Source organism: Arabidopsis lyrata, assembly GCF_000004255.2.
Source record: "Arabidopsis lyrata subsp. lyrata unplaced genomic scaffold ARALYscaffold_4, whole genome shotgun sequence".
Classification (NCBI taxonomy): Eukaryota; Viridiplantae; Streptophyta; class Magnoliopsida; order Brassicales; family Brassicaceae; genus Arabidopsis; species Arabidopsis lyrata.
Genome location: NW_003302552.1, coordinates 2,168,478 through 2,177,337, shown reverse-complemented (window position 1 = coordinate 2,177,337; position 8,860 = coordinate 2,168,478). Strand labels below are relative to the sequence as shown.

General features: G+C 34.8%; 1 long non-coding RNA gene and 1 pseudogene across 2 annotated transcripts; both read right to left on the bottom strand.

The window, feature by feature from the left end:
• Nucleotides 1–481: 481 nt before the first annotated feature.
• Nucleotides 482–2,019, bottom strand: LOC9314771. Of its 2 annotated transcripts, XR_002332825.1 has the most exons (3): nt 1,601–2,019; nt 1,010–1,477; nt 482–913 (listed from the first exon to the last, which is right to left on the bottom strand). It is a non-coding gene; the product is annotated as an uncharacterized LOC9314771 (long non-coding RNA). The 2 variants fall into 2 exon arrangements; XR_002332824.1 differs by lacking the exon at nt 1,601–2,019 and having other exon boundaries at nt 1,010–1,593.
• Nucleotides 2,020–4,858: 2,839 nt separating this feature from the next.
• Nucleotides 4,859–6,837, bottom strand: LOC110229481 (annotated as a pseudogene).
• Nucleotides 6,838–8,860: the final 2,023 nt, after the last annotated feature.

Sequence of the window (8,860 nt, the reverse complement as noted above, 5' to 3'; positions counted from 1 at the left end):
CAATTACAAAAAATAAAAATATGCCACGATTCGCGACCAAAAAATTAGTGGTGGCAACGGATTTTGAGGTGGTATGAAAGTTAGTTGTCTGAAATGAAATGTAAAAGAGAATATGGAATAGTCAGAGGTGTAAGAGATACACTAACTTCTGACTATACCATATTCTCTTTTAACATTTTATTTCGGACAACTAACTTTCATACCACCTCAAATTCCGTTGCCACCATTATTTTTAGTCGCGAATCGGGGCCATTCTTTTAATTTTTGTAATTGCATTTTTGGAAATTGGATGTTTTAGTCCCAAACAATTGATTGTAAATGACACTAGAATAAGGCATTTCGCTTTAGATGGGTTATTAACTAATTGTTGGTTTGTATCTGATTTTTCATTCCAGATTACTGGTGGAGAGAAGCCAAATACAATTTTGTGGACGCATTATTTATTTTCTAATAAAAAATCATAGTAAGTGTAAATAAAAGTTGTAAAATTTGTTCAGATTAGTTTTAGAAATAAGTTTCTAAATATGTACAGTCCAAACTCAAACCTTTGAAGATCATCCTTTACATCTAAAGGATATGATTATCTAGATGGTCATTAATACATATATACAAAATGATTATGAGCTCATAATTATTTTACAAACAAATTATTGTACAAATTCCTTCGATTTTTACGAGTCGCTATTTCGAGCTCGTGGCAAGCAGCTCCAACACCACAGCAAGAGACATCGGTAAGAGTACTGTTACTGGTGATGAATATCTACAATGAAGTAAAGAGAAAATATCTAACAAAAACACTAAAATATAAACCCTCTTCTGGTCCTTGGTGAATTGGTGATGTTGTCGTGGTGGAGGAAACATAAGTAACTCTCAGTTTAGTCTCCTCAACTAGATGCCCCGATTCTTTCCTTAACTTCAAAGTTTTTCATAAAAAACGAAACCAATGCTTTAAGGAACCAAAAACCAAACTGTGATTATCCATCAAATCAACAATGTGAATGATCAGTACCGTCTCACGAGTAACTTCTTTGGCTGTGAGTCCAGGACTAGCTATTACACTTTGAATCATAAACTTTTCATTGCTCTGCATATCAGAATTAAGAACTTCCTTTTGGGCTTGCATTGTCACTAGACAAACACCAAAAAAGATTCATCAAATTCCTAATACAAGAACCAGTTTAGCAGCTGAAGCAAAAAAAATGTTTCCCCAAAAAAAAGATTAGAGAACGGACCAAGAACTTTACAAGTTGACTTTGGAAGAATTAGTCCATAATTAGACCTAACGCAATAATTTTTCGGATTTTTCGTCTTAACCTTAAATTAAAAGAAAAAAGAAACAACCCCTAGAAGCCTTAGAAACACAAGAGATAATCAACAACAAGTTAACGATTCCGAAAACTTCTTACCTTAAAGGCCCCATTATTGTCTGTCTTGTTCGTCAAGTTAAGAGAGCAAGACATCTGCTTCTTCAATTCAACTACATCAACTCAGCGAAGTAAATAGTGAAATTTAATATTAAACAACAATCTGGTTATGGGACAAGAAAGACATGCAAAGCAAAATCATGGAGGGAAAAAAAAGAGTCAAAATATAAGCTTACAAGGGAATTGAAGGTACATAGGCTCGATTTTGAGAAGCTCGTTGTTACCATCTCCATAAGATCGCCGGAGATTCAAGCTAGGTAAATAAGATTTGATCCATTTTTGGAGAAGAATGATAAAAAGTAGTGATGTCACTTACTCACTTAGCAAAAATGAATAAAATGGTGCATTATATATGTAACGCATCATCTCTTTACGATGCTCTTGAGAGAAGATTTCATCTAGATGACCAGTGATATATAAGCATATATTACCTGATATGTTTTTGCATCATATTGATTATTTTCTTCTCACATCAACTTTACCAAAAAAAAAATACGATTTAATTAAGAGAGTAGTGAAATATAGCTCACAAAAGGGGCAATAAAAAACATGCAACCAGAATTTTCAGCAGAAAAATGTCCACCATCAGCCTGCAACGCCGTCATATAGAGTAACCCTCTTCGTACGTAATTTTCTCTGCATTCTCTACTATCACTCGTGGAATTTTCTTTCCCTTAGAAACTTTTAGATAAATATACAAAAACAAAAAGTAATATTCTGGCCAATTTAATTAATTAACAAAAATTAATGCTAGATTTTAAGGTTTTTACCTGCATACGCCAAAGGAGATCCGCACTGGCTTTGAAACTTGATCGGTTGTTTGCGAAATTCCGTCGAGCCTCCTCAACCTTGGAAAGTTCCTCTACAGAGCCTGCTTTAGCATGAAACTCCCAAATCTGCCTTCCAAGGTAGTTGTTGGTGCTGAAAAAATGAGGGTCTTGTCCTGCCTCAGCTCCGATCCTAAGCCTCCACATTTTGGATGATTGGATCAATCCTACTAGCTACAAAGAACAAGTTCTTAATTAAGTTTATATATATATACACGTTTTTGTTAGGATTTTTATGTTTGTATCAATCTCTTCCCTGCAGCGAGAATCTGATAATCTTAATTCTTAAGCATCAGCCTGTCTTTTATCTGATTATCATGTTATGGAGGAATCTTTTATCTGATTATCATGTTATGGAGGAACAACCCATCAGTTTCTAATCATATACTATAGATTATATCATAGGTACACAATGTCAAAATTTATGAGATATTATTATATCAAAATCAAATGGTAATGAAAGGAATGATTCAGATATACGTAGGGGTATCAAAATGGTTAACCCAACTCAACCCAACTCAACTCAACTCATTACCCAATGAGTTAATGAGTTGAGTCAACCCATGAACTCATTTAATTTGATGGGTTAGAAGGTTAAATGGGTTGACCCATTAACCTATTAATGTAATAAATAAATTAATAATTAAAATATAATAATAATAATAATAATAATAATAATATTAATAATAATCATCATCAATTCATCATCCATCACTATTATTTGGCGGGAAAATCACAGATTTACGTTTTTGGCGGGAAAATTACGGATTTACGTTTTTGGCGGAAAATTTTACATTTTCATTTTTGGTTAAAAATTATAAAAAAATTTGGCGGGAAAATCACGGATATACGTTTTTGGCGGAAAATCACGGATTTACTTTTTTTTGGCGGGAAAATTACATATTTTCGTTTTTGGTTAAAAATTATAAAAAATTTTGGCGGGAAAATCACGGATTTACGTTTTTGGCTGGAAAACTACGGATTTACTTTTTTGGCGGGAAAATCACGAATTTATATTTTGATGGAAAAATTGTGTATTCACATTTTTGGCGGGAAAATTAAAGACTATATTCAATCGGTTTAGAATTTTTGGTTAGACTCAAATTGAAATCGGTTTATAGATTTGAATTGGTTTGATTCAATTTAACAAAAATTGATAGGTTAAATGGGTAAACCATTAAAACCATTGACCCATTACAACCCAACTCATTTGATCCATCAACCCATTTGACTCAATAACTCATTTGATCCATCAACTCATTTGAGTCAAAAATTTCAACTCATTAGGATTCATGGGTTGAGTTGAGTTGGGTTGATCCATGAATCTTGACCCATTTTGACACCCCTAGATATACGTATATGCTAAATTTTGTTAAAAAGAAAGATTTAAGTTAATTAAGCAAAAGTTAGGATCATTAAGTTTTTTAAATTTGAGATAAATCTTCATCTCTATTAAAATTTAATAAATAACAATCAATTTTCTTTTATAAACTAATCAATTATTAACCAAAGTTATGAGTGGGAACATTACAACCATTAAGTTTTAATATTTTATTTTTAAATCCAAGTTGCTATATAAAAAGTTGAGTATCTCAATATGATAAGGTTTCATATAAGTTTTATGAAAATGATGAGGAAAAATGCCATTGCTGGAAACCCTTTTAAGAAACTCACAATTTTATATTTTTTGAGTTGAATTGAACCATATATACAAATGTTTATGACCATAAAAAGAAATTCAATTGAACAAAAGTCTATTAATAAGAATTCAGTTACGCTCTAAATTATATGTGTTTTTTAATCCACATTATTATTGATTTTGTAGCATAACCAAAGCGGGAAGAAACTCAAAATTTTCTTGGAACATTAATATTGGTCTTCAACAAACTGGAATATGCCCTTCTTATTTGTTTTATTTTTTCCTCAAACGTACTAATATTATTACCAATACTCAAGAACATCATGCAAGTTTCTTGAGTAGACAAGTAGGAGGACTACAATCCAAAAACGCATGGTAAATTTATGAAGAAGAAGCATTGGATCTTCGTTTGACAAAAAAAAAATAAAAAAGAAGCATTGGATCTTCAAGGCTTGTATTAAAACTAGAGAACCAAATTCAAAAATTACCTTCACGAAACCCGATTATCTAGACATTTCATAGCCAAGGGGGAGCTGCAGTTTCTGCCTCTAAACTAGAAGGTAAAAGTAGATAGGCCTTTGCTCCAACCCACCTTGCTTATTTCCCTGTTTAATCCCTTAAGAATCCATCCAATACTGCTCCGGTTCTAATCTGCTTTCCATGCCACTTCGACATTACATTTGAAATGGCCTACCCACTTGATTGAAGGTGAAATGACAATAGGTTTGTGTAAGTTCGGATGAGGTACGATAAATTACGGAAAGTAAACGACACAAGAAATTTGTTAACGAGGTTCGGTTTTTCCTACTCCCTGGGACCACGTCCAGATTTCGATTTCACTAGAACAAGAAAGCAAATTACAACCAATTCGCAAACGCGTAAAACAAGCACAACCCTCTTGATTTACCGCTCCCTTCTATAACGTGAAACCTTAAGGATAATCTCTACCCTTAACTAAACTCCCCTTTGAGTCTAGATTTAATCATGATAACCTAACCCTGAGCTAAACTCTTCTTGAGCCTAGACTTCAAAAACAAAACCACTTGATCACAGAAGCACAAACCCGCAAAACTAAGTTGCACACAATCTCACAGAAAACTCTCAAAGATTTCTTCTTTATGCCTCAGCTCTCTTGCTTCTCCAAGACGTCCTCCACTCCTCCTTATATAGCCAAAACGATTTCCTAATCACCATAGGAGAAGATTTCCAATTTCCATAAGAAAAAGTAAATTTCCTTTTATACTTTTCCTTTTTCTCATCAAACTCCACTTTCATCAAGTCTTTCAAATCTCTTTAATTCCTTTTTCCTTTGTGATTCATCCTCTAAACACGCTCCAAACATATCTTCTCAAACCTTCTAGAAACCGATACTCACACAAAAACAGTCGCATCTTGACTTACTTCTTGAATCATTCAGCAACTCCATCAGACAAAAACTTGTATTACTTCTTAACTCATTCAACAACTTCATCAGACTACAGCTACATCTTCATTCTCCCCCTTTTTGACTATGTTTGTGAACTCAACAGTTCTAACTCCAAAACAACAACACGAAACACATCATCATTCTCCCCCTGAATGAGTCACAACATGGTCAAAATTGCTTGGAAAATTCTCCCCGCTTTGCAATACGAGGTTGATAGCCTAGTTCACCACCTCCATAGAAATCATCTTTCCTAACCCAAATCTTCCTGCGCCTTAAGCCTTCATGACTAGAATCTCGAATGAATCTGAAACAATTCCTCTTAATATGCCCTTGAACTCCACAATGATAACGTGTAGGACCATGAAATCTCACATCAAAAGCATTCTCCATTCGATTTCTCTCCCTCAACAATCTGAAACACCTTGGCCTAATATGCCCAACAACACCACAATGATGACAAACAGGTCTAAAAATTCGTTGAGGTGCATTCTTCAATTCTTGATTTTTCCTTAAAGTTGATGCAGTCTCTGTACCAGTTCTCGTAGTAGTTCTTGTACCAGATGCAGTCTCTGCCACAGTTGCAGTTTCTGACACACTTCCTGATCCAAACGTGATTTTTCCACTAGAAACAAACACCAGATCTGATTTTAAAAGTTTTCCTTCAAATCCAAGACCACACTTATCAGTCTTGCCAATATTCAGAATATGATCCAACTTCTTTGTGTCATTATTAAGCATCCTCAAATTCTTTTGAGTTTCTTCAAGTTGTACTTTAGCTTGTGATGCTTCTTCTTCTTTTTATGCTGCATATTTCTGTGCTTCAACGACTTTAGCCTCTAACTTGAGTTTCTCCTTAGTTAACACTGAATTCTTCTCAACCATTTTAAGCCAATGCTCATATAAGGCTCTATAATTCTCATGAAACTCTTCATCACTGATACTTGCAGCATCGTCACTTTGATCATTGTCACTTTCAATTACAGCTCCTGTTGCGGACACTGATGCAGACCCTGACACAGACGCTGATGCAGACTCTGACACAGACGCTGATGCAGACCCTGACACAGACGCTGATGCAGACCCTGTTGCAGACGCTGATGCAGACTCTGTTGCAGACGCTGATGCAGACTCTGTTGTAGTTTCTAGCAAAAAATTAGTAAACGCCACAAAATTCTTCAGTTCTTCTTCCTCATCTGAATCAGTTTCAGAATCACTAGTCACAACATTCATGGCCTTCTTCTTATGCTTTTGTAGATTGGCGCATTCCGAACGAACATGTCCATATCCTTCGCATTCAAAACATTGCACATTCTTTGATGAACTTCTCAATTTTTCATCAACTCTATCCTTCTTCTCTTTTCCCTTTCGCTTCAGATATTTAGTAAACTGTCTTGACAACATAGCCATTGAATCTTCAGTTGATGATCCCTTAAGAGCAACTCCAATGTCAACTTCCTTCTTCACTTCATCTACCTTATTCATCTTTCCTTTAGCTTCATATGTTTTGCTTAACTCAAATGCTTGAAGAATCCCAACAAACTCATCAAAAGCCATCTCATCTAGATTATGAGTTTCTTCAACTGCAGAAATCTTTGACTCAAATTTTGCAGGTAATGATCTCTTCAACTTCTTCACTAGCTTTTTGTCCTTGTAAACCTTTCCAAGAGCAAACGATTCATTAGATATGTCACATAACTTTGCACTGAAATCAGCCACGGTTTCTTCTTCTTCCATTCTTAGATTCTCAAATTGCGAAGCCAACATATCTAGTTTTGTTCTCTTAACGCTTGTAGTACCCTCAAACATATTCTCCAATGTCTTCCATGCTTTTTGAGCTGATGCACATTGAGAAATCAACTTAAAGCGGCTTGAATCAATAGCATTGTAAATCGCAGTCTTAGCCTTAGAATTGCAACTTGATAGCCTTTTCTCTGCAGCAGTCCACTTATCTCTAGGCTTGAGACTTACAACTCCTTCATCATCCGTAACTTTAGGAGCCTCCCAACCAAGTTCAATTGAATTCCAACAATCTTCATCAAGATTACTAATAAAAGCTTGAATACGAACCTTCCAATATCCATAATTCGCTGAATCAAGCAGTGGTGTTCTTGTCATAGACGTACCTTCTTTATAGGAATCCATCTCTCACGATTCTCAGCTCTGTCTTACTTCCTGAACGATCTGCTGAACCTCACCCTGATCTACTCGAAACAAGACTAAATCTCTATCGAGAACCCGCTCTGATACCAATTGTAAGTGCGGATGAGGTACGATAAATTGCGAAAAGTAAACGACACAAGAAATTTGTTAACGAGGTTCGGTTTTTCCTACTCCCCGGGACCACGTCCAGATTTCGATTTCACTAGAACAAGAAAGCAAATTACAACCAATTCGCAAACCCGTAAAACAAGCACAACCCTCTTGATTTACCGCTCCCTTCTATAACATGAAACCTTAAGGATAATCTCTACCCTTAACTAAACTTCCCCTTGAGTCTAGATTTAATCAAGATAACCTAACCCTGAGCTAAACTTTTCTTGAGCCTAGACTTCAAAAACAAAACCACTTGATCACACAAGCACAAACCCGCAAAACTAAGTTGCACACAATCTCACAGAAAGCTCTCAAGGATTTCTTCTTTATGCCTCAGCTCTCTTGCTTCTCCAAGACGTCCTCCACTCCTCCTTATTTAGCCAAAACGATTTCCTAATCACCATAGGAGAAGATTTCCAATTTCCATAAGAAAAAGTAAATTTCCTTTTATACTTTTCCTTTTTCTCATCAAACTCCACTTTCATCAAGTCTTCCAAATCTCTTTAAGTCCTTTTTCCTTTGTGATTCATCCTCTAAACATGCTCCAAACATATCTTCTCAAACCTTCTAGAAACCGACACTCACACAAAAACAGTCGCATCTTGACTTACTTGTTGAATCATTCAGCAACTCCATCAGACAAAAGCTTGTATTACTTCTCAACTCATTCAACAACTTCATCATACTGCAGCTACATCTTCAGTTTGGGCTGCATCAAGGGTATTGGGTGACACTCATTCAATTCCTTAAGATCTAATTGTGCCCTTCTTTGAGAAATTGGAGGGAATTTTTCTAAAAATGTCACTACAAACTAAATTATCTATAATCACAAAGCGTAACCTATAGCGTCAAAACAACAATTTTGATGGATTTAATGAAGTTATGCAACTATACAAATGATGATTGTTTTTTCCAATAACTCATATGGCTAAGATCAAAGGTTAAGAAGATGGCAAAGAAACCATCATTGTTAAACTAATACAGGCAAATTTGTTCGAGGAATATATATATATATATATAAGGATTGTCGCGATGCTCGATGGATATAGATATATATTTATTTATTACATATGCATTGTAGTCAACTAATTAAGATAGAGTCTAATTTTACTATAAGGAGAAATTTTTTAAATAATACACATACGATATACAGTTAAACTTCTATAAATTAATAATGTCTAGACTAAAATAGTTTATTAATTTATAAAAGTATTAATATATGAATAAATTA